We start from the raw sequence: 25,443 nt of genomic DNA, 5'->3' as shown, positions 1-25,443 counted from the left end.
TTTTTAGTTGTACAGTTACTGAAGTCACTGTTAAGTAAAAACTCTATTGTTTTGCCCAAAATGAAAAGGAGCTCATACCATACAGACTAACATAGCAAATTGTATCTACTGATAGGACTGATAGTTCATAGTAAGCATTAGCAGTCATCTGATTTTCTCAGATGGGGCAGATTTGTCGACTACACTGAACACAAAACTATTTCCACTGTCAGAGAAAGGTGTGCTTCACCTTTCTCAGTATCATAACTATATTTAAATAAATGTCTTGGTAGGATTCAGATTCTAGCAGCTTGTCCCTTCCCTCTCTTACAAAATATCTGAAGTACTCTTGTGATAGAACTCAACACCTTTTCACAAACCACACCTGGAGAATGCAAGTATGCAGAATAACAAAAGTTAGTAGCCCAGGGTTAATTTGATATCATCAACTTTTTCAGGAGAAAGAGTCATACTTCACAGCTCACCTTCTTATGGTATTTAATTGTTAAAAAAAAGAAAATCTTAGATGGCTTCCTCTTACGTGCCACTAATTCCCTCTGAAAGTTGTCACTGACATGTAAATTTGAAAGCTTACACAACGGTTTTATTGTCGTTCTTGGAAATAAACCCTTATGCATCACAGCTTTTGTGCAATACGTATATGCTGAAGTAAAATTAATATCCTCTGTTTAGTCTGAATTCATTGGCACAATGCCTAGAGTGACTAAGGAAAGTAACTAGCATTTTCAGAACAAAGCTGGAATTAATTCTTATAGGGAAAGCAACCAGGCTGAGATAAAAAGTGTGAGGTGGAAAACAGTAAGACTCTCAGTATCTACAAATCAAGAATTATCATATGTGAACTGGGGCCCAGGATGTGGTGAGGAAATAATATGTAATAGCTCACAGAATAAAGGATCTGATCCAAACTCCCTGACTGCTAGTGGAAGTCTGGACATGCAGAGATGGAATTAGGAAAGCCAAGGTACAGATGAAACTGAACTTGGCGAGAGATGTTAAAAACAGCAAGAAGGGGTTCTATACGTACGTTGGTCAGAAAAGACAGGACAAAGAGAGCATACCTCCTTTGGTAAATGAGAAAGGAGGACTGGCTACAACGGATATGGAGTAGGCTAAGGTACTAAATGAGTTTTTGCCTCAGTGTACACTGGCAGGCAGGATTCTCATATATCTCCCACCCAGCTCATATCCAGCAGGCAGACAGCACATGTTCACCAAGGGAAGGTCATGCCTGACCAACCTGGTGGCCTTCTGTAATGCAGTGATGGCATTGGTGAACAACGGAAAGGCAACTGATGTCATCTTCCTCGACTTGTCTGAGGCCTTTGACATAGTTCTCCATGACATTCTTCTCTCTAAACTGGAGAGATAATGATTTTAAGGGTGGACTATTCAGTGGATAAGGAATTGGTTGGAAGAGGATTGTGGTCAATAGCTCTATGTCCAGGTGGATGTCAGTGATGAGTGGTGTCCCCCAAGGGTCTGTCTTGGGATTAGTACAATTTAACGTCTGTATCAGTGACACAGATGATGGGATTGAGTATATCCTTAGCAAATTAGCTGATGACACCAAACTGAGCGGTACTAAGCAGGTCCTTCCTTCAGAAGGAAGGGATGCCATACAGAAGGACTTTGATAAACTTCAGAGTTTATCAAATGTCACATGTCAAACTAATTAGGTTCAACAAAGCAAAGTGCAAGGTTTTGCACATGGATTGGGGTAATCCCAGATATGTATACAGATTGGACGAAAAACTCCTTGAGAGTAGCCCTGATGAGAAGGACTTAGGAGTCCTGGTAGATGAAAAACTTAACATTAGTCAGCAGTGTGCACTTGCAGCCCAGAAGGCCAATGGTATCCTGGGCTACATCAGAAGAGGGGTGGCCAGGAGTGTGAGGGAGGTGATTGTCCCTCTCTCCTCTGCCCTCAAGAGGACCCATCTGGAGTATTGCATCCAGGTCTGGGGCCCCCAGTACAGGAAGGATGTGGAGCTCTTGGAGAGGGTCCAGAGAAGGGCCACGAAGATAATATGAGGGCTGGAGCATCTCTCCAATGAAGACAGGCTGAAGGAGCTGGGATTGCTCAGTCTGGAGAGACCTCATTGTGGCCTTTCAGTATTTGAAGGCAGATTATAAACATGAGGGAATAGTGATAGAATAAGAGGAAAATGCTTTAAACTAAAGGAAGGAAGAGTTAGATTAGATGTCAAGGGCAAGTTTTGCACTGAGAGGATGGTGATAGGTGGGAACAGGTTGCCCAGAGGGGTTGTGAATGCCCTGACTCTGGAGGTGTTCAAGGCCAGGTAAGATGGGGCCCTGGGCAGTCTGATCTAGTACTTACTCTAGCAGTTGGTAACCCTGCTGCAGTAGGGGCAGGGGGGTTGGAATTTGATCCTTGAGGTCCGTTCCAACCCAAGCCATTCTATGATTCTATAATTCTATGAAGTCCACACGTTTCTGTCAGTGGGGCTGGATGATGTCCATATACACTGAGCTGCTGAAAGTCATGGAACCAGATTCCATTCTCATTCATCCTAGTCTAAACATAAAATTAATACATCAGAATACAGACAAATCCACTTCTTAACATGGCACAAACAAAGAGTAGCTCCACAGGAAGAAAAGCAACCGTACACACCCAAAAAGAGTATATTCCACCCCATCCATTCAGAGTGACGATAAGGAAAAAATTGCTTGGCTTATCCAATAATATTCCACTAGGAATGTTTTAGACAAGATTTTGGAAGAGACATATAGTCTAAGAGCTCTCATAGATGAGCCTTTAAGGGTGCAGTGAAGCATAACTTGCTGTAAACTAGGTCCAAGTTGAGGAACATACTTTTGTTACAACTTCAGTAGTGAATACTATCTTTCACACCCTTGTATCTTTCAGTGCTTGAAACAGAATGATTGATTAGATGCTGCTAACCTGTGAGCAGTTTATAGTTGAAAAATCTGGGGGTTAAAGGGTGAGGAATAATACTATGGTTAAATCTGGAAACAGGTGAGCCTGAAAGAAGATGTTACAGATTAGAGGGCTCTTATACCTATTTTGGCACCAAAACTTAATCACTGTTCCTACAACATGCACTGTTCCTACAACAGATAATCATATCAAAGTGCTTAGTTATGTTTCTTTGGAGTAAAAGAATGGTACATTAAAACAGTAACAATATGGAACATTCCACCTCATGAAGAAAAAAATGTCTTGCCAACTGCAACAGAGTGATTACAACAGGCCTCTGCATTAAAACAGATTGACTCAAGATAATGAGGTAATTTTAGTAGTTATTGTTTAATATCTATTGTATTAGAACATTTCCCTAGATCTAGCAATATAGTATGTATCAGCATGCTACAAAGAAAAGATAAAAACAGTGGATATCAAGCAAATGTTTGACAAAGTTGAAAATCTAATCACAATTGTACCTCTAAATTCAATTACTTGAGAAACAGCAGCTTGAATGCATTTAATTAATATATTTCATAGATTAGCTTGATTACTTTTTTCATTTGATAAAGTTATCTGCTAATCATACAGAATTAAATACTATTTTCTTGTGTGTTAGTATGTAATATCTTGCTGGCATTAGATTGTTTCTAAGAGAAATATCAATCAGTAATGACAGCATATGAAGATATAATTGAAAGAATAAGGAGCTCTCAATGAAAACTGGTTAAAGACATCCCTCAACCCTTGAAAAAGTTGACAAACAAAATCACAATGAGTTGCACGGCCCTAAAAGGAGAACAAGTCTGAAGGAAAGCCTAAAGGAGAGGTTTAACTGCTCATAAGCAGTTTGAGCAGGTCATAAGATTTAGTTCATCATTAAGCCTTGGCACTGTAGCTAATAAAACTGCTGGGGATTGTATCTCAGCTGTCAGTAAGACACAATACAGATGCAGCTGTTGTAAAACAGTAACTCTTTCTAGATCTCCGAAGTATGACTATCAGGTGCTGTGATGTTCATTACCAGTAGTGTGCAATGATGTTTCTAGAGGTGATAATATGTGCTGTCTACTTTTCTTCAGCTCTATTTAACGCCCACAATTACTGATTTATTACCTCAAAAAAGTTAGTATTAAATATAGTTAAATATTAATAAAGCTGATTTTATATATTTACAGTCATTAATATGACATGATAATGGTAAAGCAAGGCTCAGCATAAAGCTAGATATACTTGACAGTTCTATTCTTCCATTCCCATTTAACATCTCTGGAGGGGGTCTCAAGAGGAAAACTGCTGACATTAGAGGTACGTGGCCCCATGAAAGAGAAAAAAAAGACAAAAACCAAAAAGCAACCATTTGGAAGATGGTAGCTCATTTGCACAAAGGGCTTTGATGTTCCTCGGAGAAATGGAGGCTGGCCTTCCTCTGGATGATCACTGCCATCACTAAACATCCCAAAAGCAATAGTGAACATATTTATGGACGCTTTCTACTCTTAGTTACCTGCCTTGTGCACTCCCCTGTAAATAATGTTTTGTTCTCATGAATATTCAGCTTGCCATCTCTTTATGCATGGTGAAAGTAGCTTGAACAGACATGATCCAATGAGAAGGAATATGCCCCCCCTATGATTATACTGTCCCAACTCTTGTCAGTTCTCTGAAATTACATAGTTTTTCTCTTCAGTTACATGCAGATAACCTATTTCCCTGTATTTTGGCAAAACATTTGTTGTTCACAATGAACTTCAGTAGATTTATATTTTTTAAGGAAATATATATGGGTAGTTCTTCCAGTCTACTGACATTTTACTTCCAATGCCTTGTGCTATAGAGAAATATATTCTTCATTTAGTTTTAGAACTTGTTTTAAGTTCCGTTCAGTCAGTCTTCTCATCATGAGTTGTCTTAGTTTCAGCTGGGACGGAATTGTTTCTTCAAAGTGTCTGGTGTGGTGCTATGTTTAGGTTCTAGGAGAATAACAAAGTTGATAACACACCAGTGTTTATAGTTGTTGATAACCAGTGTTGTACAGAGTCAAGGCCATTCTAGTTTTTCAGCAAAGAAGCTGGGAGGGGGCAGAATCAGGACAGATGACTTAAACTGGCCAAAAGGATATTCCATATAGCAATATGATAGCAAGCAGAAGGAGAGTTCTCATGGCAGCAGTTCATGTCATACTATTCTGCTTACCGGGAGTTAGCTGAGCATCAGTCAGTGGGTGGTGAAAAACTGCTTGCGCATCACTTGTTTCATACATCCATATCTATATTTTTCATAATTATTATCCTTTTCCTTTCCTCTATCTTACTAAATAGTTTTATCTCAACTCATGGGTTCTACTTTGTTGTGTTGTATTTATTTATTTATTTTTTCTTTCAGTTCTCTCCCCCATCCCACTGGGAAGCGGGAGAGTTAGTGACTGACTGTGTGGGGTTTGTCCACCTGCTAGGTTAAACCATTAGACTGGTTTACACTCAGTGTATGTTACTGTTCTGCCACATTCATCATGGTACAGCTTTTTTGTTCAGTCTTTGTTGTCAGAACAAAAATCTGCTCGGACCCAAGTTCACAATCATTACCTTGCATGATGCTAACTTTTGCCTTGAGTAACTATGCAAAGTCTGAGATCAGCTTTCACTTATTATATTGCTTTTGCAGAACAGTGACTGCTTATTGCCATACCTGTGGTTTGTACAAACCACTTATTTCTAAAAGGTTTACAGAGCTCTCCAGATATTCTTTCTTCACTCTTTTAATCACAGGCTGAGTTCATAAAAGTAAGCAGTGGTCTCCAGTCCACTTTGTGAAATTGCCCGGTTTCTTTAAGGACTCTCAGACAGTCATAATTGATTTGACTCTTTCTTTGAGAAATGCCACTTATTTCTATCAGGGATTTCTTTTTTTTTAATGAGTATTACTATGTGATGATCATTATTATATGAATAGTGGAAAATTTTTAGCAATGGTCATCATACTTCAAATGCATTTTGCTCAGCCCTGTCAAAGGCTAACAATAGAGAGGTTATAATACCTCTGTAACAGAGGCTAAATCAACAGAAAGAATCTATGATCAAGTCATGGCAGCTTAAGGTATTGCTGTGCATCATCAGACCAATGACAACAGCTCGTGTAGTTTTGTGGCAGAACAAAGGAGAATTAGGAGCTCATTTTTATGAACTAATTATGTTAGCTCATTGCTTTCAAGCTGGTAAACTTGTAACAAGAGATGTCTCATAGTTACAAATATGTGCATAGACCTATACCATCAGCCAGCTTGCCTGCACCAAACTATGATAAAACAGTGGTGGTGTCCTGAGCTTAAACCAGATATTTCATCTATTTAGTGTGATGAGATTTGCCAGTCTTTGGGCGAGTGACTCAACAGAGAATGGTGTTATTTTAAACATTTGAATTTTCTTCAAAGAGCACCACCACATCTGTGTAACTCAGAAAAAAAAATGTTATTTAACAGTTAAAGAGTCAAATAAATTTTTGAATAAATGTACTTCGTACTGTAATATACATAGAGGTAAAACTTGCTTTCTCTACGTGCAAATATTAAAAAGAAATACTGTGACGTGAACATACAAAACACAACATTCAGCTATAATTTTGTTTCTCACAGGAATTAGTTGCCCTGGCTGTGGTAAGGAGTTTGTTGCTTTGCAAACCCAGGGGAGATGGGACAATCAATGTAGTATCCTTTCACGGTGCCTGAAGTATTTAGAAACATGACACAGCTTTTAAAGGCCCAAAACTGAGAAAAGGATTACTGAGCCTGACTTGAGAAAGGATAAGCAGGATGATGCATTTGCTAATCAAAGACAAATGTAGGTGGATGCCAGAGATACCTGTGTCCTAAGAAATGGACACTAACAGCCAGGCCACCCTTTGTCTCCTTGTGTAGGACTGAGAAGTAGGACTTTGGGGGAAAATTGAACAAAAGAAGGCAAAGCAGGGTCACATTTCCTTCATGAGAAGGCTGAACTTGATATGGAATACAGGAGTAAGGTGACAGCATGGTTTTATTATGGCCAGACAAAGGGAAGGGCAGGGCTTCTGCAGGAAGTAGCAAGGTTTGAGGAGTGATCGAGGGAGATAACCTTTCCTCCAGAGCTTTGTTTATACTTGGAGGTGGTCCTAATGCTGCTCTTGAAGCCATTTTTGTCTGCAAAACAGTTTGTTTTCCTCAGGCCCTTCTCTTTACCTGGACTGCCTTTTAGAAGACATTGTGAAACAAAAACAAACAGTAATTAAGTTCAGGTAACACTGAATGTCTGACCTGAATCCACAAACACAAGGAATCTTTCAAGTTGAAGCAGGGAAACTTCATCCCAAAGTCAATTGTCTCAGTATAGTTGCAAATGCTGAGCTGAGATCACCTAACAGACTGAAACCTGAAAAAAAAAAAAAGAAAAAAAAAAAGAAAGAAAAGAAAACAACACCCTGAGGATGGTGTTGGAACTTTAACTCTGTATACTCTGGCTCTTGTTGGCTCAAAAGAGTAGTGTTTCTTACACTTATTGCTAAGTCCTGAAGGGATAGACAGTAATACAAATTTTACCTTGCTCAACAAATGAACTGTAATACCCTGTTCTGAGAACTGAAAAACTCAAACTTTCAGGTGTTAACAGTTCAAGCAAAAGGTCAGGTCTTAAAATGTGAGCTTTTATTGATGTATTTACTGTAATTTGCATAGATACAACACGGGGATTTTTCTCTATGCTACAGGAAGCAAGGAGTCTACATCAAAGAGCACTAAAAGGTGTTCTGTAAGTTCACAGAGTTAGAAATCCCTTTGGTCTAGATATCTGGGTAGAAATCTCATGAAAACAGGCTCTTCCATAACATTTCCAGTCATTTCTAATCCTAGCTGGCTCAGAAACATCAGACTGATAACATTTCTTAAGTTATTTCTGTAGCCCTGGCTTTGGTCAAACCCAGGAAGCATGTAAACTTCACAAACAAACAGAAGTCTAACAGCACAGAGAGCCTCAGAAGAAAGGCTTAGTTCAAATTTAGTTCATCCATGGGTAAAAATTCAGAGCAATTCTTTTTTCATAATACTAGTAAAAATACTTTATACTTTCATTCCAGAATCATGCATGCCATAGGCCTAGCCTGTGCTTCCCTTTCTCAGCTATGCAATTCTGCAAGCATGGATTTTCACACTGCCACAGTTAAAGGCAGTTTTTAAGGCACTACTACTAAGTCAGGCATTTTGTACTACTGTAGATTATCTCAATTCACTGAAGCAAAATTTGGAGTATGCTCATCTGTCTTGAGAAGGGAAATATTTTCACATATATATAACTTTCTACAACAAAGAAAATGAGAAGGAAGTGTACTTTTCTCATACCATGCTGCTCAGTGGCCCTTTCTTGATCGTTGGGGAGTGTTGCTTTGTGTGCCCTCCCCTCTTCTTTGCACAGTGATATCATTGACAAATCACAAAGAACATCTTGTGCATATGCCTCTGCTTACAGTTTTTTTGTTTCCATCCCTTGCTCATGCCTAAATTGTGAGATTTTGAACATAACTCATTCTTTGTTATTACTTATCTTCAACCATCTCAGCTTGTCTGAAGTTTTGAAATCTACCCACTTGCTTCACAGTGGAGCTTGTCAAGTCCTAAGTCCTGAAACACTGGCATTCGGCATTAAGTGATCAAGTAATTAAGTGATCATTAAGTGATCTCTTTTTCTTGCCTTAGCAGCGTGTGGAGGTCTATATGGCAGATGCAGCAACATCCAGTGAAACATTAAGGACACTGTTTTTGTACTTTTGTGTAACAGTTCATGACTTCATCTGGAAGTAGCATGAGTACAATGGAAATGAGTTTGCCCAACTCATATCAACTAAAGTCAAGAGAGTAGATAATTGCTTATATCAAGTAATGACAGTTTGTGCTTTACAAGTTTACTATGTACTTTAGAAAAGACTAAATAGCAATTCAGTCTGCTGCTTAGTGTTGAATTTGCCAGTAGTTACCAGTCTGAAGAAAAATGAGATGTTTTCCATTGCTCAGTACTATTGTTTACCTGGCCCCTAGGATACTCTAGTCTTGAGCATAAACAACAAAACATTGGAAAGAGGAAGAATACCACACTAGCCATGAGACACAAATATTACAAAATCCCAAAGGTTTGTATAAAGCCTCTTCATTAAAGTATAAAGATAAGAGAGTACTGCAAAGGAGAAGCACTCTGGTCTGTGATTAGAGCAGATGACATACAGATGTGGAAACTCTTCTTGTGGGGAAAAAACAAACAAACAAACAAACAAACAAACCCCAAAACTTAAATTCAGCATTAAGTAATGGATCAGACCTCCCAGCAGTGTCCTTTTAACCTGTCACAACACCTTTCTACGTTTAGTACTCTAAAACATTCAGATGCATGTCCCAAAGATAGAAGGTTGTTTTGAAATAGAAGTACTTAACATTTGCAAATCAGTTTGTGATCTGTGGATGAAAAATGTGAAAAGTGTACAACATTATAACTATTGACATCAACTTTTTGCTCCTTGGAAATTCTCCAGCCAAACTTATAAGTTGCTGGTGACAGAATCTCTTCTTTCTTCAAGATGAAGTACACTCTCTTCTTCAAAAAGTCTCACGACCTGTCCTATAGATCTGAGCAGTCGACAGTAAAACTGGCAAAAAAACATAACACAGGAAATAAAAAAAGGATTAATAATTAGGATGGCTCTAAATGCAGCTTAATAAAATAGAGATGTGCCTGGATACATACATTAAACTCTGCTTACAATTCATATACCTGGTACATGGATATTCTCTCACTTTTAAGTGGAATTGTCACTAGGACTTGAGTATATTGCCTGTGTATGGATCCATCACATTCATCTGATCCTTGCATGGTCAAGAACTCAGAATAAAGAAATAGAAGCCAGAGACTTTGAGCTACCAGCTATTGGCAAGCCATGTGCAAATAAGGGGATCTGAACCCCATAAAGCAAGTATATTGAAAGCAACTTTTCCAGTGGTAGTTTGTTCTTTAAGTGTGACATAAATTTAACTTGCAATTGCATTTCCATAGTATGTGTTTGATCTCCAGTCATATCTTTCCAACCTAGAAAAGTTTGTCAAGAGAAGGAAACACTATCCCATTCTCCCCTGAGATACCTGCATACTCATCATAATTCAAGTGAATGATCGGAAAGTTCAGTACTTTGGAGCCATCCATGCCCATCCTCCTCTTTTGCATCCTGCTCAATGGACTTGATCCAGACTCTGGAAAATCTTGCTGGTAGGAAGGTTATTCTGGTACCCAAGGAGAATATTCATACATTTGCAACGTGTCTATCCCTTACTGCTGTTCTTGGTGAGTGCTTTCTGCTGGCTAGTTCTTCCTGCTAACTGGAGCTACTCTCAGCTACTCTAGTAATTGCTCTCAGCTACTTGTTCCAACAAGGTATATTCCTAAGTAATCTTTCCCATCTCCTATTTGATGCTTCACTCATTAAATTGCAGGCTGCTTCTCTAATTTGTAGGGGAGGTTTTCATAACAATCCCTGCAGTGATCCAGTTCCTTAATTAGAGTTGGCAATATGCAAAAGCCACAGACTCCTCACACTAAAACCAAAGGTCACCTTTCATGCAGTCATTTCAGCCCCTGAAACTGAAAGTCTGCCCAGCATCTTTCCTCTTTGTCCACTGCTGTAGCATAGCTGGATCTAAAATTTCCCCAATGTACAAAATGATACTGTGCTTTCTCCCTTTTAGAAACCTGGATGTTCATAACAGAAATGCTTCTAAATACTGAAAAACATGCTTACATGTTACTCTTATTTCATCCTACTCCATTAACATCTTCCATAATTCTGAACAACTACAAAATAGGTCTACCATCCTCTCAAAGTACTAAACATATCTCTGCAGTCTTCACATCAGTATCATAGCTAGTATTGCTTTTAATGACTTTGATATGAGTGTTATTATATTACTATGCTGTCCTCCCAGTGAATTAATAATTTTCAATGCAGCAAGATCCTTAAATTAAGAATTTTATATGTATGCAAAACATTGCCAAAATTATGCATATCTCATTCAGCTTACAGCTGAAGAGATTTTTCTAAGGAGACAGATTTGGTTTTGGAGTCAAAATAGAGTCTTATATTGTATAACGAAGTATTCAGGCAATGCAGACAAATATTTCCTCCTTTCCATTGCACAACTCATTAGCCAGTAGACCTTGAAGTTGCATGAGCTAAGAATCATAACTTGTAATGGCAGCACCTTCATTTATTTCGGGGGGGGGGGGGGGGAGGTGGGGGAGGAAGGGGTGTGGGGGGGAGAAGAGAAAAGAAAAAAAAAAGAAAAAAAGAAAAAAAAAGAAGAAATTTCTATGTGTGTTCACAATTAACCTTAAAAAGCTCAACATTTTGTCCAGGCCAAAAGAGGCAACAGAAATAATTACAGGAAAACCCTCTCTGACAAGAGGCTAACAGTTTACTGAAAACACATACATAACTAAATGCTAGCTAATCTGACAGATGTATCAAGAAAAATCAAAGCTTATTACAAAATGCTCAAGTAAAGAGTCAATAAAAATGTTCAAGTGTTAGACACGAAGCAGCTTGTTAGGGAATTTCCCTAAGGAACCATTGCTACCATTTGGTAGCAATTCCCTATCGACAACTACTTTTTGAAATCTACCAGCTGGCCAGATCCTAATCCATTTAACATGCACCATATTGACATTTTAACTGCTGTGGAGTTAAACTGAATGACTCTGCAGGAGTGCAACTATGCTAAATCTGAACAATTATGTATGATAACCAACATCTAATCTTATCAAAAAGTGAAGTATTAGAAAATATATTTTCCACAAAATCATCTTGATTAGCACTAATTATATATCTACTCAATAATTCTTTGTTGATTGATCTTGACTGCTTTATCTTTCTGTTTCCTGGCAATGAATGTTATCTAGCTTAAATTTAAAACTGAAATACAAGGGAAATATAAGAACTTCTTTAAAAATGACACAGTGGAAAAAAGCATTGCCAAAACATCTACATAGGTCTCTACAAGACCAATATGAGATTGGTTTAAATTTTTCTCTACAAGACACAACACCAAACTTTGCTGCTCTTTGTCTAGGATGATTTAAGGTTAATAAAATTAGTAATACTGCCACTGGGGGCAAAACGTTACATGCAAAGGGCAATAGGATCATGAGTCATCAGAGAATTACGTTGTACAACTTCCATGTATTGCTGTTTCTCAAGATACAGGTTTTATGAATAATTTTCTTTCCCTCTTGCATTATTTTTTTCAATTTTTGCTATAAATTGAGCAGTTGTTATTAGTATGATTTAGACTTTTAAGACCTATGTTTAGATTCTTTTTAATCTGGCCATTAAAACTAATTTTTTTTTCCGTACATTTAGGAAAAAAAAAAAAATCCTTGGCATGGATTTGTTGCTTAGTGCAAGACTCTGGTGGGCATGAATAGAATTCATGGTACTTTGTGGACAGATACTTCACATACTGCTCCTGGACAGCAGTGATGTTCCTCCCTGGGGGAATTTTGTAGTGAGTTTTAGGTAAAATCCTTTCAGGAAGTGAAGATATTGATGGGATCTTTTCCCTGTGCATCATTCAATATTTAATTTTATTTGATCTAATTAAAATATTTAAATATAACAATCAATATATAATTTAATTGAAATGTTTCAGCAATGGTTCTGAATTTCAGTTATTGTGTGCTTAACCTATTGAATTCTATAGCAGAAAAAAACAACATTAAAGTCATTCATAGCTTTTAACAAGGGTGCAGAAAAAGGAACAGCAGGGAGGATGTTAGAAAATTTTATATACAATCCTAGTTGCTTTTTGACTGAAAGTCACTGCAGTTCCAGCCAATTTCACTATTTGTCTTTTGCTTCCCAAGAGATGACTATATATTGAGCACTATACAAGAAACTGTAAAATAAAGCTGGTGGTAATTTGTTTTATATATATTTTGTACAGTAGAACAGAAAAAATAAATAAATAGAGAATGCCTTTACAGACAAATGCCTAAAAAATGGAGGAAAAGAGTAGCACAGATGGATTATGCAATATTCATTTCCAAGGAGATTTTCATTATTGTACTGAAGAGTTGGAGGCACAGAATATATTTTCTCCCAAGATATTTTGTGACCTGACAAATTCTGCTCCCTTTCTGACTGTACCAGGATAAAGACACAGTCTTACTGTCAGAATAATGAAGGCATAAATAATGTCAGGGTGAACTTTTTGGGGAATGATGTGACAAGGGATAGTGGCTAAGTTGATGGACATCAAGTTACTTTCATGTGTGCATGTGTTAAAAATCATTTTAACAGGTTCTGAAACCAGTTACTAGAGAAGTTTTAGTACTGTGTATGAGAAATTTACCAAGAGAAGATCACAGATAAGCAGAGTAAATGTTTGTGAATTGTTACTGATGACTGAGCACATATGTGTTTTTGCCATTGCATCTGAAATTATGAACAGTTTGCAAAGGAGTGCCTGGTGGGCAAACAGTAGGTTAGCTATAGTCAATCTTTCGGAAGACAATCCTATTTAAGGAAAGATTCATAGAGATTTTCAATGGAAAATATCAAGTAATCCCACATGAATGCAGTGTCAACAGGAAAACCAGCTCAGTTAATATAGCAATCTGTCTACAGCCGCAGATAGGCACTCCAATCTACTTTTTGTGCCCTGGCTAACCTGTCCCTCACATGGTCCTTCATCCTTGCCCAGGTGCAAGATGACCTGATAGGATCCTTTCTTCTGAGCTTCCACAAGGCTCTTCATTTTCTGGCTATCTTCTGTTCAGTTCCCTTTGCGCTCTTGGAATTTCACCAGGAGGGAAAATCTGCCTTGTCTGAAGCATGTCTGAGGAAGAAGACCTCAGCCCTGTCAAGTGAAACTGCAGCAGTGGTTTTTCCAAAGACAAAATTGGCCACAGAATTCAGGTTTCTTCTGTTGTGTGTTCATGATTCACTAAAGAGAACTTACCTGTCATGCAAAAGGAAATGTTCTTACCAAGCAGATGTGGATCACAGAAACATAGACTCATAGAATGGCTCGGATTGGAATGGACCTCAAACCCCATCCAGCTCCAAACCACTGCCATTGGCAGGGCTGCCACCCGCCATCTCAGGCTGCCCAGGATCCCATCCAGCCTGGCCTTGAGCACCTCCAGGGATGGGGCACCCACAGCTTCTCTGAGCAACCTGTGCCAGTGCCTCACTGCTCTCTGGGTAAAAAATTTCCTCTTAACATCTAATCTAAATCTCCCATATTTTAATTTAAAGCCATTCCCCCTTGTCCTATCATTATTAGACCATGTAAAAAGTTGGTACCTTCCTGCACCCTTGAGTACTGGAAGGCTGCAGTGAGGCCTCCCCGGAGCCTTCTCTTCTCCAAGCAGATCACTGTTAAATGCGTTACATGGATGGATAATCAAGGATAATAAGGATTGTTCCTTTCTTTAAAAACAAGTATTTTATCCTGCTTAGATAAAATACTGATACTGCTATTATGAGCAATTAACATGAGAGATTTCTCATGAAGAAACAAATATTTATAAAAATGAGGCAGTTAGTGGGAAACCAAAAGACCTTTACAGTACATGTGATTAGATGTTTAAGGAGTGAATATATATTTATAGTGCTTAAGAACTCTCAATGAAAAATAGTCTGGTTTGTTAACATCTAATCAGAGGACTTCACACTGAGCTGATAAAATAAAATGGAATTTTGTTAAAGCACTGGAATTTGATGCAGTGTTTTGTTACTGATAATCACATTCTTAGCAAGACTAACAGTGTTTGTGTGATCAAATTAGAAGGGAAATTGAATACAAAATGTTATCATATCTTAGCATGGGGACTCAAGATGAGTTAGTGGAAGTTTTAACAGGCTGGGCAGGAAAATGATGATTAGTAGCATGCATGTGACTTAGAAGCTTTGAACTCTTACATTTAGGAATGGGGAAAATTAAAAATGATTTAACTGAAGATGTATGGCTTCTGTTGTTCCATTTTCTTCAGAAAACTCTTCAAGGAGAGCTGATCCAGCACTGGCAGAGGAAGTGGTATAAGCAGACCCAGGGAGCAATGTAAAGTCCTGCCAGCATTGGTCTTTCATCCAGACTTCGGAGGAGACACAGCACTGCTTACCTTACTCTGGAAGCTCACTGGGACTAAGCAGAGTTTGCCCATCTCAATGGCAGTACCACAGCAGCATCCAGCCAGAGTGAAACCTTCCAGTGCACCAGCATAGGCAGCCCACAAGGTCTGGGCAGTCTGCACAACAGCCAGACCCACAGCAATGGAACTCTCTCATCTTCCACTGGAAAAAAATCCCATCTCATTGTGTGTACACACTCATGTGTAATCAGTCACACCACAGCTGTGGTGATAACATTATTGTTGACTGACCACAGGAACTGTAATCGCTGTGTCAATCTAACACTTTTTTGATGAGATCAAGGCAACGTGGAGACAAAACCATCTGAGGTTGTGGAAGCCTTATTTCATGTTTTTACTGCTGATGGAGCTGAAGACTGTAGCAGTGACTTGTTTTTCTTGGTATACAGAAATGTGTGTGTGTATATATTGATTTCAAAGCCCACCAAAGTCAACAGGGAGTTTCCTATTTATCACTATTGGTTTTAGCTTAAACCCTCTGGGACTGACATTTACGGGAGCTAGCAACTGGGCAGGGACTCCAGAGATCAGGTTTATGCAACTGCTTTTTCCATTTGTCTCTTGATGACCTAAGTCACCTCTCCCCATGACTCAATTTTGCCATCTGCAAGGAGGTAGAAAGCTTGACCTTCCTTCAAGAAGGATTTCTTTCTCAGGATGAAAATCTAAAGACAAGAAGGATAGACAAGCTGGGTATTCTTATTCTGCACTGGGAAATCAGGCAAGAAGGTGAAAATACATAGGGTAAAAGAAGATGACAAACATAATCCATTTGAGTGAAGTGTTTTTGCTTGTAGAGGGGAAGTTCGGTTCTCAGAAGAATTTATTTGTTGTTAGCAAACCAATTTCTCATCTGCAGCTGCAGAGATTAGTAATCTGTGGCTACCACACTGGCTGTTCTCAGAGTGTGTCATTATCAAACCCTTCTTAATCATTGAGTTAATGAACTAGTGATAGTTAAAGCTGATTCCCAGCCTTAAACCTGCTCTTAGAGAACATGAGAAGCAAAACTCCTTCCTTCAGGAAGCATCAAGAGATTGAGCTCATCTAGGAACCATGCTGGAAAAAGAAGTCTGGAGCCTGATCTAATCAGTGGAAATTCTCCTCACCTCTGTAGAACAAGGTTTTAGTCCCATATCCAAAAATAAATATCATGAATTTTCCAGTGTGTAACTGTATCTTTTAAGAATAATCCCTGATTGGCTTCCTGCAAGCTGTGGCAGACAGAAGTGCTCTCGTCAGAAGCATTTGTAAGCATCTCCCTCATCACAAAGCTGTAAGAAAAGAGCTTATCAGCGCCCACAGCTATTATGTGGACGATTGTTCCACAAAGCTTTTGCCTCACGAGTGCATTTAAGATCATTTTTTAGCGATGGCCAAGTAAAGTTTATACGTTCGCATGTCTGGAGGGCATTCTGGAAGATAGTGTGGCTGCATACTTGGAATAAGTGAAGTGAGTGAATCTCACATATTCAATTAAATTTTCATTGGTTTCTACAGCTACTGGAATGGTGTGTGTGTGGGGGGGGGGGGGGGGATCTGAAGTTCAATCACATATCTGGAGACAAGGAGGAAGACATGGGATTAAACAATATCTCAGCTCCCCACGATTCAGCAACAGGAGCTCTTTGGCACATGAATCCTCTATTAACCACAGTTTTGGAACCAGGCTGATGGTCAGGGAGCACTTTGTATTTGCTTGATAGATTTACAATAGGATTTCATTGGCCCTCTGCTCTGTGTTTATCTGGCCCTCATTTTGTTAAGCATTCAAAGCAGTACCCTTGGGCTCTGACTGCATGAGAACCAAAATTGCTGCACTGAGATGGCTGAAATTTGCACATCTTGTTCAGGAGTTCATGAATCCTTGGAGATAAGTGAGGAAATCTTGTCGCTGAACTGGTTTGGACAGTCAAACTTGCCAAAGCATCAAAGTGAGTTTCTAAGTACTGCCACTACAAGATGGAACTTAAGAGTGTTTTCTTTCAGAAATAGAAATGTTAAATACAGCAGTTCTTGTAAATCTTGCACCCTAAAATAATTGCTATGTCCTGCTATGGGCATGGGCAAGTGTCAGAGAACAACATGTATCTCACTGAAGTTCAGTGAGGAAAAGAAAATGGAAATGGAAATTAAAAGCAACAGAAAGTCACAGTAAGGATCAAAGAGTGGAGGAACAGATGGGTGTTGGAGGTGCAAGTCACCAAAGCCTGGCCTCAGCCCATGAGAGGAATGATCATCTTGGATGCCAGTAAAAAAAGTAGATGGGGATGTAACACAACCTTGGCTTCCCAGCACCTCACTGATGAATGAAATTACAAATACCGTAATGGTGCTTTTAACCACAAAAATCTACAAGCACCTAAAGACTTCGAAGATGGGAAAATCACTTTGTGGATGACAAATACTGAAGAATTATTCAAGAACCCCATAGCCCACCACTCCTACTTACTTTGGAGCTACACAATGAATAGCTGAGGTATGATGTGAAACTTGCTCCTCATTTTAATCAGAGAATGTTTTCTTCTCTACTTCTTGTAGGAACAACAGTTCTGTCTTCTCTATGGTGGCATCCCCCATTAGAGAAGGAGTATAAAGGAAATGTATAAAAGCAAAAATAACAAGATTTAGCCCTTTTATAAATATTTGCTCTTGAAATAAATAAACAACATCAAAAATATATTTTATTGATATAAGGTTTTTTCCTCTTTCTCTTAAAAAAAAATAATAAAGGCATTATTAGTATTAAAACAAACAAACAAACAAAAAGATTACAGTTTTCCCTGCCCTCCAGCCGCAGATGTAAGCCACATTAAACATTACAGAATTGCCTAATGTTAAGATGTAATTGCTGATCATAGTTGTGTTGGTCATTTTAAGGAACCAGACCCACAGCTTTGATTTGGTATCACTGAATCAGCCAAATCCAAACACAAATTCAGCCTTAGTTGTTTAATGTTGGAAGTGTGGCTCAGAAGCCACCTCAATAACCTTGCCTACTAATTCTTTTGGGTTTTGTGAATGAAAATCAGAGATCTGGAGTATGGATTATACTGGACTTTTTTTTTTTTCTTTTTAAAATTATTCTGACCAGAAGACTGTTTTTGCTACTGTGGATATTTATGTGGTTTTATGTAGTCTGATGTAATTCAGAATGGGTCAGGACATCCTGAATTTGTCTGTAAGTGGACTAGCATAAAATTACAGAGAGATTCAAGTCCACATTTTGGTATCTTTCCACATGTATTTTATTTAGATAAATATCAGCAAAGTACAACCAGCCAGTACAGAATGATATTTTACTAGATTTTACTAGAAATGGAAGCTGTGACTCTAGCAGCCTGGCTTAGTTTTACAGAAAATTGTGAATTTACATGTTATTGCTGAGTTATTTATTTTTCTGTTGTCAGGCATTTTATTTTTATTGACAACATCTGCAACTGAACCCACATCTGTTTACCAAGAAACAACTCCTTTCAAGTTGTCTGTTCATGAGAGTTTCATCCCATTTTGCAACTTAATATGTATTTCAAACAAAAAATAAAGCTGTAGTTATTTGCAAGACAAAAAAGATCTACTCTGCTAGATGAAGGGACTTCTCTAAAGAGAACAAATATTAACCTCCAAACAGATTGCTGCCAAGTAAGTTCTCCTTCACATCATGCTTTATGCACAGTCACACAGTTTTAACATAGGAAAGCAACTTTCATCTCAACTTCTCTTCCATTCCCATTGCTCTAGCTCAAAATCAGCCAGGTTTCAGCCTAGCCATTTTAATTTGACAGCTTCTAGACTAGTCTACACTTCTCAGCTCTCCTCCATTGGCATTTCTGAATATCTAAGGTTAATCATAATAGTTTTGCAACATTTATCCATATCAGCTAGTCTTAACAAAGCAGATTTTGATTCCTGTGAACGCTAAGTTTTGGAGTGTTAGGGATGGGTCTGTTACTTAGCTTAGCTGCTTAAGAATTAGATATTCTCTTTAAATGATCACACACAGATTTTATGAAAAATTCACTGAAAAAAACAATCTTAGGAAGGGACACATTGTCATCAGGAGTGTCTTATGTTTGTCTACTAAGCAGTGAAAGAGAATTTAAGTTATCATCCTAGACTCAACACCAAATACTTGGAGATACAAAGTTAGGAGAGATGAACTCAAACATACGAATTACATGTCAGAACTACTTAGGATCTTTTGAAGTTGTTTTTATACGAGTAGTATAAAAAAGCTTCTTCTGGATACAGATTTTAAATATATATCACTAAATCTATGTCTACTAATGTTAGAACTAATGATCTAAAACAGGTTGACAGAACGATAGAATCATAGAATCATTAAGACTTGAAAGACCACTAACATCATCTACTCCAACCATCAACACACCACCACCATGCCCACTAAACCATGTCCCTCAGTGCCACATCTATGCACTATGCATTTCTTGAACACCCCCAGGGATTGCACAACCTCCCTGGGCAGCCTGTTCCAGTGTCTGACCACACTTTTTGATAATAATTTTTTCCTAATATCCAACCTGAACATCCCTGGTGCAACTTGAGGCAATTATCACTTTTATTGATTAGTGCCCAAAGGTTTTTTTATCCTCAGATACTCAAGATAACATCAAACCTTGTAATTTCATTTTAAGTTAAAATCACAAGATTTAGATGTCCTGAAATTCTGGCTTGGGTATGATTATGTCTTGAGACATACACATGGTCAGCACCAAAGCCTAGTCATTCACACTTCCATCTGGTCAAGGAACTCTACAGCACCATTAGATAGACAAGATCCTAAAATTCACTATTCATCTCATTTGCTCAGAAACACCCCAACCTGCAATGACAGTATCTTAGTTTTTCCTAATGTCCAGTTGCACACTTATGTCCTTATGCTTAAATTCAGCAAGAATCTGCAGAAGCACCTGATACAAGCAAGTGTGCTCTGAACAAGCCTAGAAATTGGTAGGCCAACGCTAGGGAAAATACTAGAGTAAATACTAACTAGTAGAGTAAGGCAGGATGTTAGTTGGAGTCAGTAAAGTGGAAATCAGACTTGTCTTACCCAGGTTGTTTAGTAACACTAGAATTTTCAAATGGAAATCTCAGAAACAATAGTGGAAGTTTTTTTTGTATACTTCCATGCAGTGATGTAGAACATTTGTAGAGCTATGTAATAAATAGCACAAAACTGGTTAAGTACATACGTATGTATATGGACATATACTTGTGTGAATATCTGTGTGATTTGCATGGAAATGTACTGTTACTGTTTTTATTTTCTGGGCTTCCTTGTTGGAAACAGTGCTGTTAACATACTAACTGATTAAGAATGGTGGATCATCTCTGTCCCAAGAAGAATCAGTTACATTTAATCTGTTCCTCAGAGCAAAAGTCTGGAAATATCTTGAAAAATTAAGGAAATTTTTCTTCAGAGAACCTTTCAGTCTTATCATGTACGTAAAGATATAGAGAACTGTCTACTGACACAGAGAACAAAAACTTTGCTGTTTTTGATATTACCAAAGTCTTGGACCTCTTAAATGATAGCCAGTAGCATAAGCAGCCTCGCTTGGACAACAGAATTCTGCATTATATGAAAAACACCAAAACAACAAGGAGCACATTCTTCAAACCAAAATATGAAAATAAAATATAAAACAGTAGATGGGGAGAGATATTTGCCACCTTCTAAGTAGATTTTTAAATCAAAGGGAGACACTGTGATTAGATTAAGGCTCCAGAATGACAACAAGTTAGCTTTTCTTTTGAACTCTGAGAGGCTCCCAGGATGAAGTGGTGTTCAAAGACAATTCCTTTGCATGAATAATATGGGGGAGGGTTTAATTACCACCTCCTCCTCTCATTCTTCATCTTCTCTAACCAGAAAGCTCGGGTTTCACTAGTCTTGTTTCTCACTGACACTGTGGCAGACTGGGGGAAGGGAGAGGAGGAGGTAACACTACAAGGCTGGGAAAAGAAAGGGCAGCAATCAGTGAGCTGTAGCAAAAAGGACAGAAAATAAAAAGGAATGGGAACTTCCTCCTTCATATACAGAACAATCTTAAAAAAAAAGGGGGGGGGGAAGAAAGGAGGAAGGAAGGAAGGAAGGAAGGAAGGAAGGAAGGAAGGAAGGAAGGAAGGAAGGAAGGAAGGAAGGAAGGAAGAGAGAGAGAGAGAGAGAGAGAAAGATCCCATTGATACAATAAATTGCTAGATAGGACAGTATCAGAAAATATTATATTTTTGTGCAAAACATTCCTTTGGCTCAAAACTCCTCTCACTCAGACCTGTCACATTACAGCTATATAGGAACAACAGTATATATTCTGTTTGAACAGCTCTGAGTGCAGTTTCACTCTACAGCAGACTCAGAGAAAGAGTGAATGCATCCTCCTGTTTTCTGTGTGAGTAAACACTGAATTCATATCGCCCTTATATTTATCTTGTCACTTTTCCTCTTTATAATGGATACAAAATTATGTATTGTTCATGTTATTGGCCAGCAACACTGAGCAAAAGGCAAGCATAAGTAAGTCCTTTTTATGTGATTTCCGATCTTTTCAAATACAGTAGGTTCAAAACATTGACATGAGCTCATATAATATTCACAGATGAGAGCAGAGGTGAGAAATGTTCTTGGTGAATATTATTAATAACTTACGATCATCCACATTATTGCAAGTTTGTGCAGATCTCTCAATATATCTACAGTGAGGGTGCCCTCTCTGGACAACAGGAAAGCTCTCGGCACACATGTGAGATACAGGGGTCTTATATTTCCTCACTCCAACCAGTACAAAGCTCTGTCTGCAACACTCAGCACTGAATCCCCTCTGGCTGCTCTCTCCCAGACATGTGCCAGCTGAGGCTCTCCAACATGCGGCGTCCGCAGCCGTCTGAACCACACGCACTTCCTGACATGAGCTTTTCCCTGCCAGGTCACTGCACTGAGTCAGCTGGAGCCGATCACCGCAAAGCTCACGTTGGGCAACAGCGGCAGTGTGATGAAGCAGATTCCTCCCAGGTTGATCTGTTTCCAGCAGTTTCTGACTAATTTCCCAGCCTTGCCAGGCATTGTTGGGACACCCTGCTGGGAGGTTACCGCCGTGTTTGCTCTCCTCCAGCTCCTGCCTGGTTGGAGGTGAAAGGGAGCAGAGCAGAAAGTTGGAACACATTTAATTGGGTCCAACTAAAGGACACCAGAGACCTGGATAAAAGTCTTGCGCTTCTGCTGAGTTACCCAACAGGATTTGGCTGGGAGTCCCAGGGACATTCTCAGGACCTTGGTCTGAGATCAGGTTTCCACATAATTGGCTCCTGTGCTAAACAGTAATAGGCCCTCCTGGAAAAGCCCTTGGGCAGCATTTCCACCTGAGCATCTGAAGACTCAGCACAAGGACATCAGAGCTTTTGACCAGGTACAAAGTGCTTATCCACACTCTGGTTTCCCTGAGCCTCCTGCACTCACCTGGAGAACCACACTGGCCAACCCAGAAGCAAGCAGCCTCACAGGTACTCAAACAGGCAAGAAGCAAGGCATACAGAGAATAGACAGTCCTGGTGTCAGGGCTTTTTCTAGCCTGTAGAGATGATCTGTGAGCCCATGCTGTGGTTTTTTTCAGCAAAGCAAAGCAAATCCTGCACCACACAAGGTGCTGCTTGGGTATTTACCATCAGGAGGAGGAGGTGAGAAATACTCAGTGAGGCCGTAGGGAAGTAGGAAGATAGATATTAAAAAAGAGTAATGATTTTTATATTTTACTTTGATGAAAGACTTTTCTGTTTCAGAAGAAGGATTGGAGATGCGCCAGCTGAACCTACCACCATGAAGAGGCTCTGCCCAGCTCTGTGCCATGGTAATCTTGGTTGATAGTTTGCATTTACCAAAACATTGACCAGCTGCTGAAGAGTTTGATCAGCCACCCAGAAGATGGCAAAAAAAAAAAAAAAAGACACCGGAGGAAATGGAGATTCCCAGCAGCAGACACGAGATAAGGACTCAGGGCAGTTAGCAGCCCTGCCCTCCATGCTCTGACTGCGCAAACCACCACAAACTACCACAGGGAACACTGTCTCCTGGAACAGAGAAGATAAAGAAAGAGGCATGTACGAATCATCCAAGATTAATGATGGAAAAATTGAAAAGATTCATAAAACAAAATTTTCACTGAGCCAGAATCATTATTAATCCACTGCAACTCCCTGTGACTAAGATCTGTTAAACTTCATTGGCATTTGGAAATGTGGATGTTCCATTGCACAGGCAAAATGAGACCCAAGTGCTAGGATGTGCAAGGGGCAGTAGCTGTAGTAGGCATTTGTCATTCCTGCTTTAGACTATTTTTTTTCAGAAGCATTTATCACTGTGTCCCTCTAACTTCTGGCAGGTTGTTTTAGCCTGCTCTGTTTTCATATTTACACATGCATATTTAATATGTCAGTGTGTTTGACAGTCTGTTCCAGTTTCTATGAAATTAATCGGAAAGAGAGAAGTTTCAAAAATATGAAGGTATTGTGAGTGCCGGGTAAAAGAAGTGGCCAAAAAATACCAGAATGGTTTCCCTTATTGAGACAAATATGGACACAACCTTTATTGGACACTGTTATTTGGGCAAAGTAAACCTTGGAGCCTTTGTCCAAATCGAGAATGACGTTCAGGATTACAATCTGTTCAGTTGTAAATGGAGACCATAGGGATAAGACAAAGATCAAATATTTTGCCTCATGGAGAGAATAAGACAGTAGGCACTACCAGGCTGCTTGTATGCTACATACTCCTAACTCAGACATTTGCAGTATCTCTTAGCTGAAAGAGAACCCTACTCATGAGAGCAGAGTTGGTTCCATCTTATTTAGCTCTACAGGGCTAAAGTAACAACATGTGAAAAATCACAGAATGGTTGAAAGGGATGTCTGAAGGTCCTCTGACCCAACTCCTGCTCCAGCAGGGACACCCAGAGCAGGGGACCCAGGACCACGTCCAGGCAGCTTTTGAAGATCTTCAAGGAGGAGGCTCCATGGCCACCAGCAACCTTTGCCAGTGCTCTGTAACACACACAGAACAGAAGCACCTCATGATGTTCAGAGGAAACCTATTGTATTCCAGTTTGTGCCCACTGCCCCTTGTCCTGGTACCAGGCACCGCTGAATAGAGGCTGGCTCTGTCCTCTCTGCACCCTTCCTTCAGAAATTTACAAACACTGGTGAGATCCCCCCAAGCGTCCTCTCCAGGCTGGACAGTCTGAGGCCTCTCAGCCCATCCTTACAAGAGAGATGCTCCAATCTCTTCATCACCTTTGCAGCCATTCTCTGGACTGTCTTCAGTATGCCCACATCTCTCTTGCATTGAGGAGTCCAGATCTGGAGACAGCAATTCAGATGTAGTCTCACCAGCACTGAGCAGATGGAAAGGATCACCTCTTTCGACCTGCTGGCAATACTTTGCCTAAAGCACCCCAGGATACTGCTAGCATTCTTTGTGGGAAAGGCACGCTGCTGGCTCATGTTCAACCCGGTGTCCACTAGGACGCCTGGCTCCTTTGCCTCAAAGCTACTTTGCAGCTACCCTTTTCCACTGATGGGTTGGTGATGGGCAAAGTGCTGAAGTCCAAGGGCAGAGAAGAGTCTGGAAAGTTCCTCTGACACCTCAGATACCCATGTATGAGTTATCATCACTCCAGTCCTCCTTGGCTGGAGGTGCACCTGCATACTCCTTTTGAACATGAAAATGGAAGCTTCTCTGTGTGTGTTTTTTTTGTTTGTTTAGTTTTTTATTTTTTTGCTACTTCCTTTAGGTAACGTGATACTGCCTCCTGAATTTTTAAGTTTACATTAAGCTTACAGCGTTTGTCTGAAATGAAGAGGCACAAATCTGCGTATTGGTTAAATAAATGCTACTGGTTCACTGAAATTCACAGCCCTTTACTTTCTCCACATGTAAGAGAGGATCTAGAGCAGCTGAGCAAACTCAGAGGCAGGATAGAAGATAAAGACAGCTCTGAGAAGGAGGGTTTGAGGTTTTGTTTTTCCACTGCCTCATCCAAGATACAACAATTAAATCTCAGGAAGAGATGAGCTGGCACACCATCATTATGGACCAGGTGTGAGAATAGCACTGATACACAGATGCTATGGAGGTATCCCCTGTTAAGGCCTGGAGCTGGGCTTGAGCAAGAAAAGTCTCCTTAGGAATGTCTCTGTGTTCACTCTGGTATGTAAGCTCTCCCCTAGTCTAGTTCTGTTTTTCCCATGATTTCTCTGTTTCTATGC

The 25,443-nt window shown here is 39.4% G+C and overlaps 1 long non-coding RNA gene across 1 annotated transcript in view; it reads right to left on the bottom strand.

The window, feature by feature from the left end:
• Positions 1–7,603: 7,603 nt before the first annotated feature.
• LOC101751629 overlaps positions 7,604–25,443 on the bottom strand; it is a 27,323-nt gene continuing 9,483 nt past the window's right edge. The window contains exon 4 of the long non-coding RNA XR_001465510.4: positions 7,604–9,610. This is a non-coding gene — a long non-coding RNA (uncharacterized LOC101751629). The remainder of the gene's footprint in view (positions 9,611–25,443) is intronic.

The sequence above is a fragment of the Gallus gallus genome, chromosome 2 (assembly GCF_016699485.2).
Source record: "Gallus gallus isolate bGalGal1 chromosome 2, bGalGal1.mat.broiler.GRCg7b, whole genome shotgun sequence".
Classification (NCBI taxonomy): Eukaryota; Metazoa; Chordata; class Aves; order Galliformes; family Phasianidae; genus Gallus; species Gallus gallus.
The sequence above is the reverse complement of the archived record's forward strand: the minus strand, read 5'-3'. Positions and strand labels throughout refer to the sequence as shown.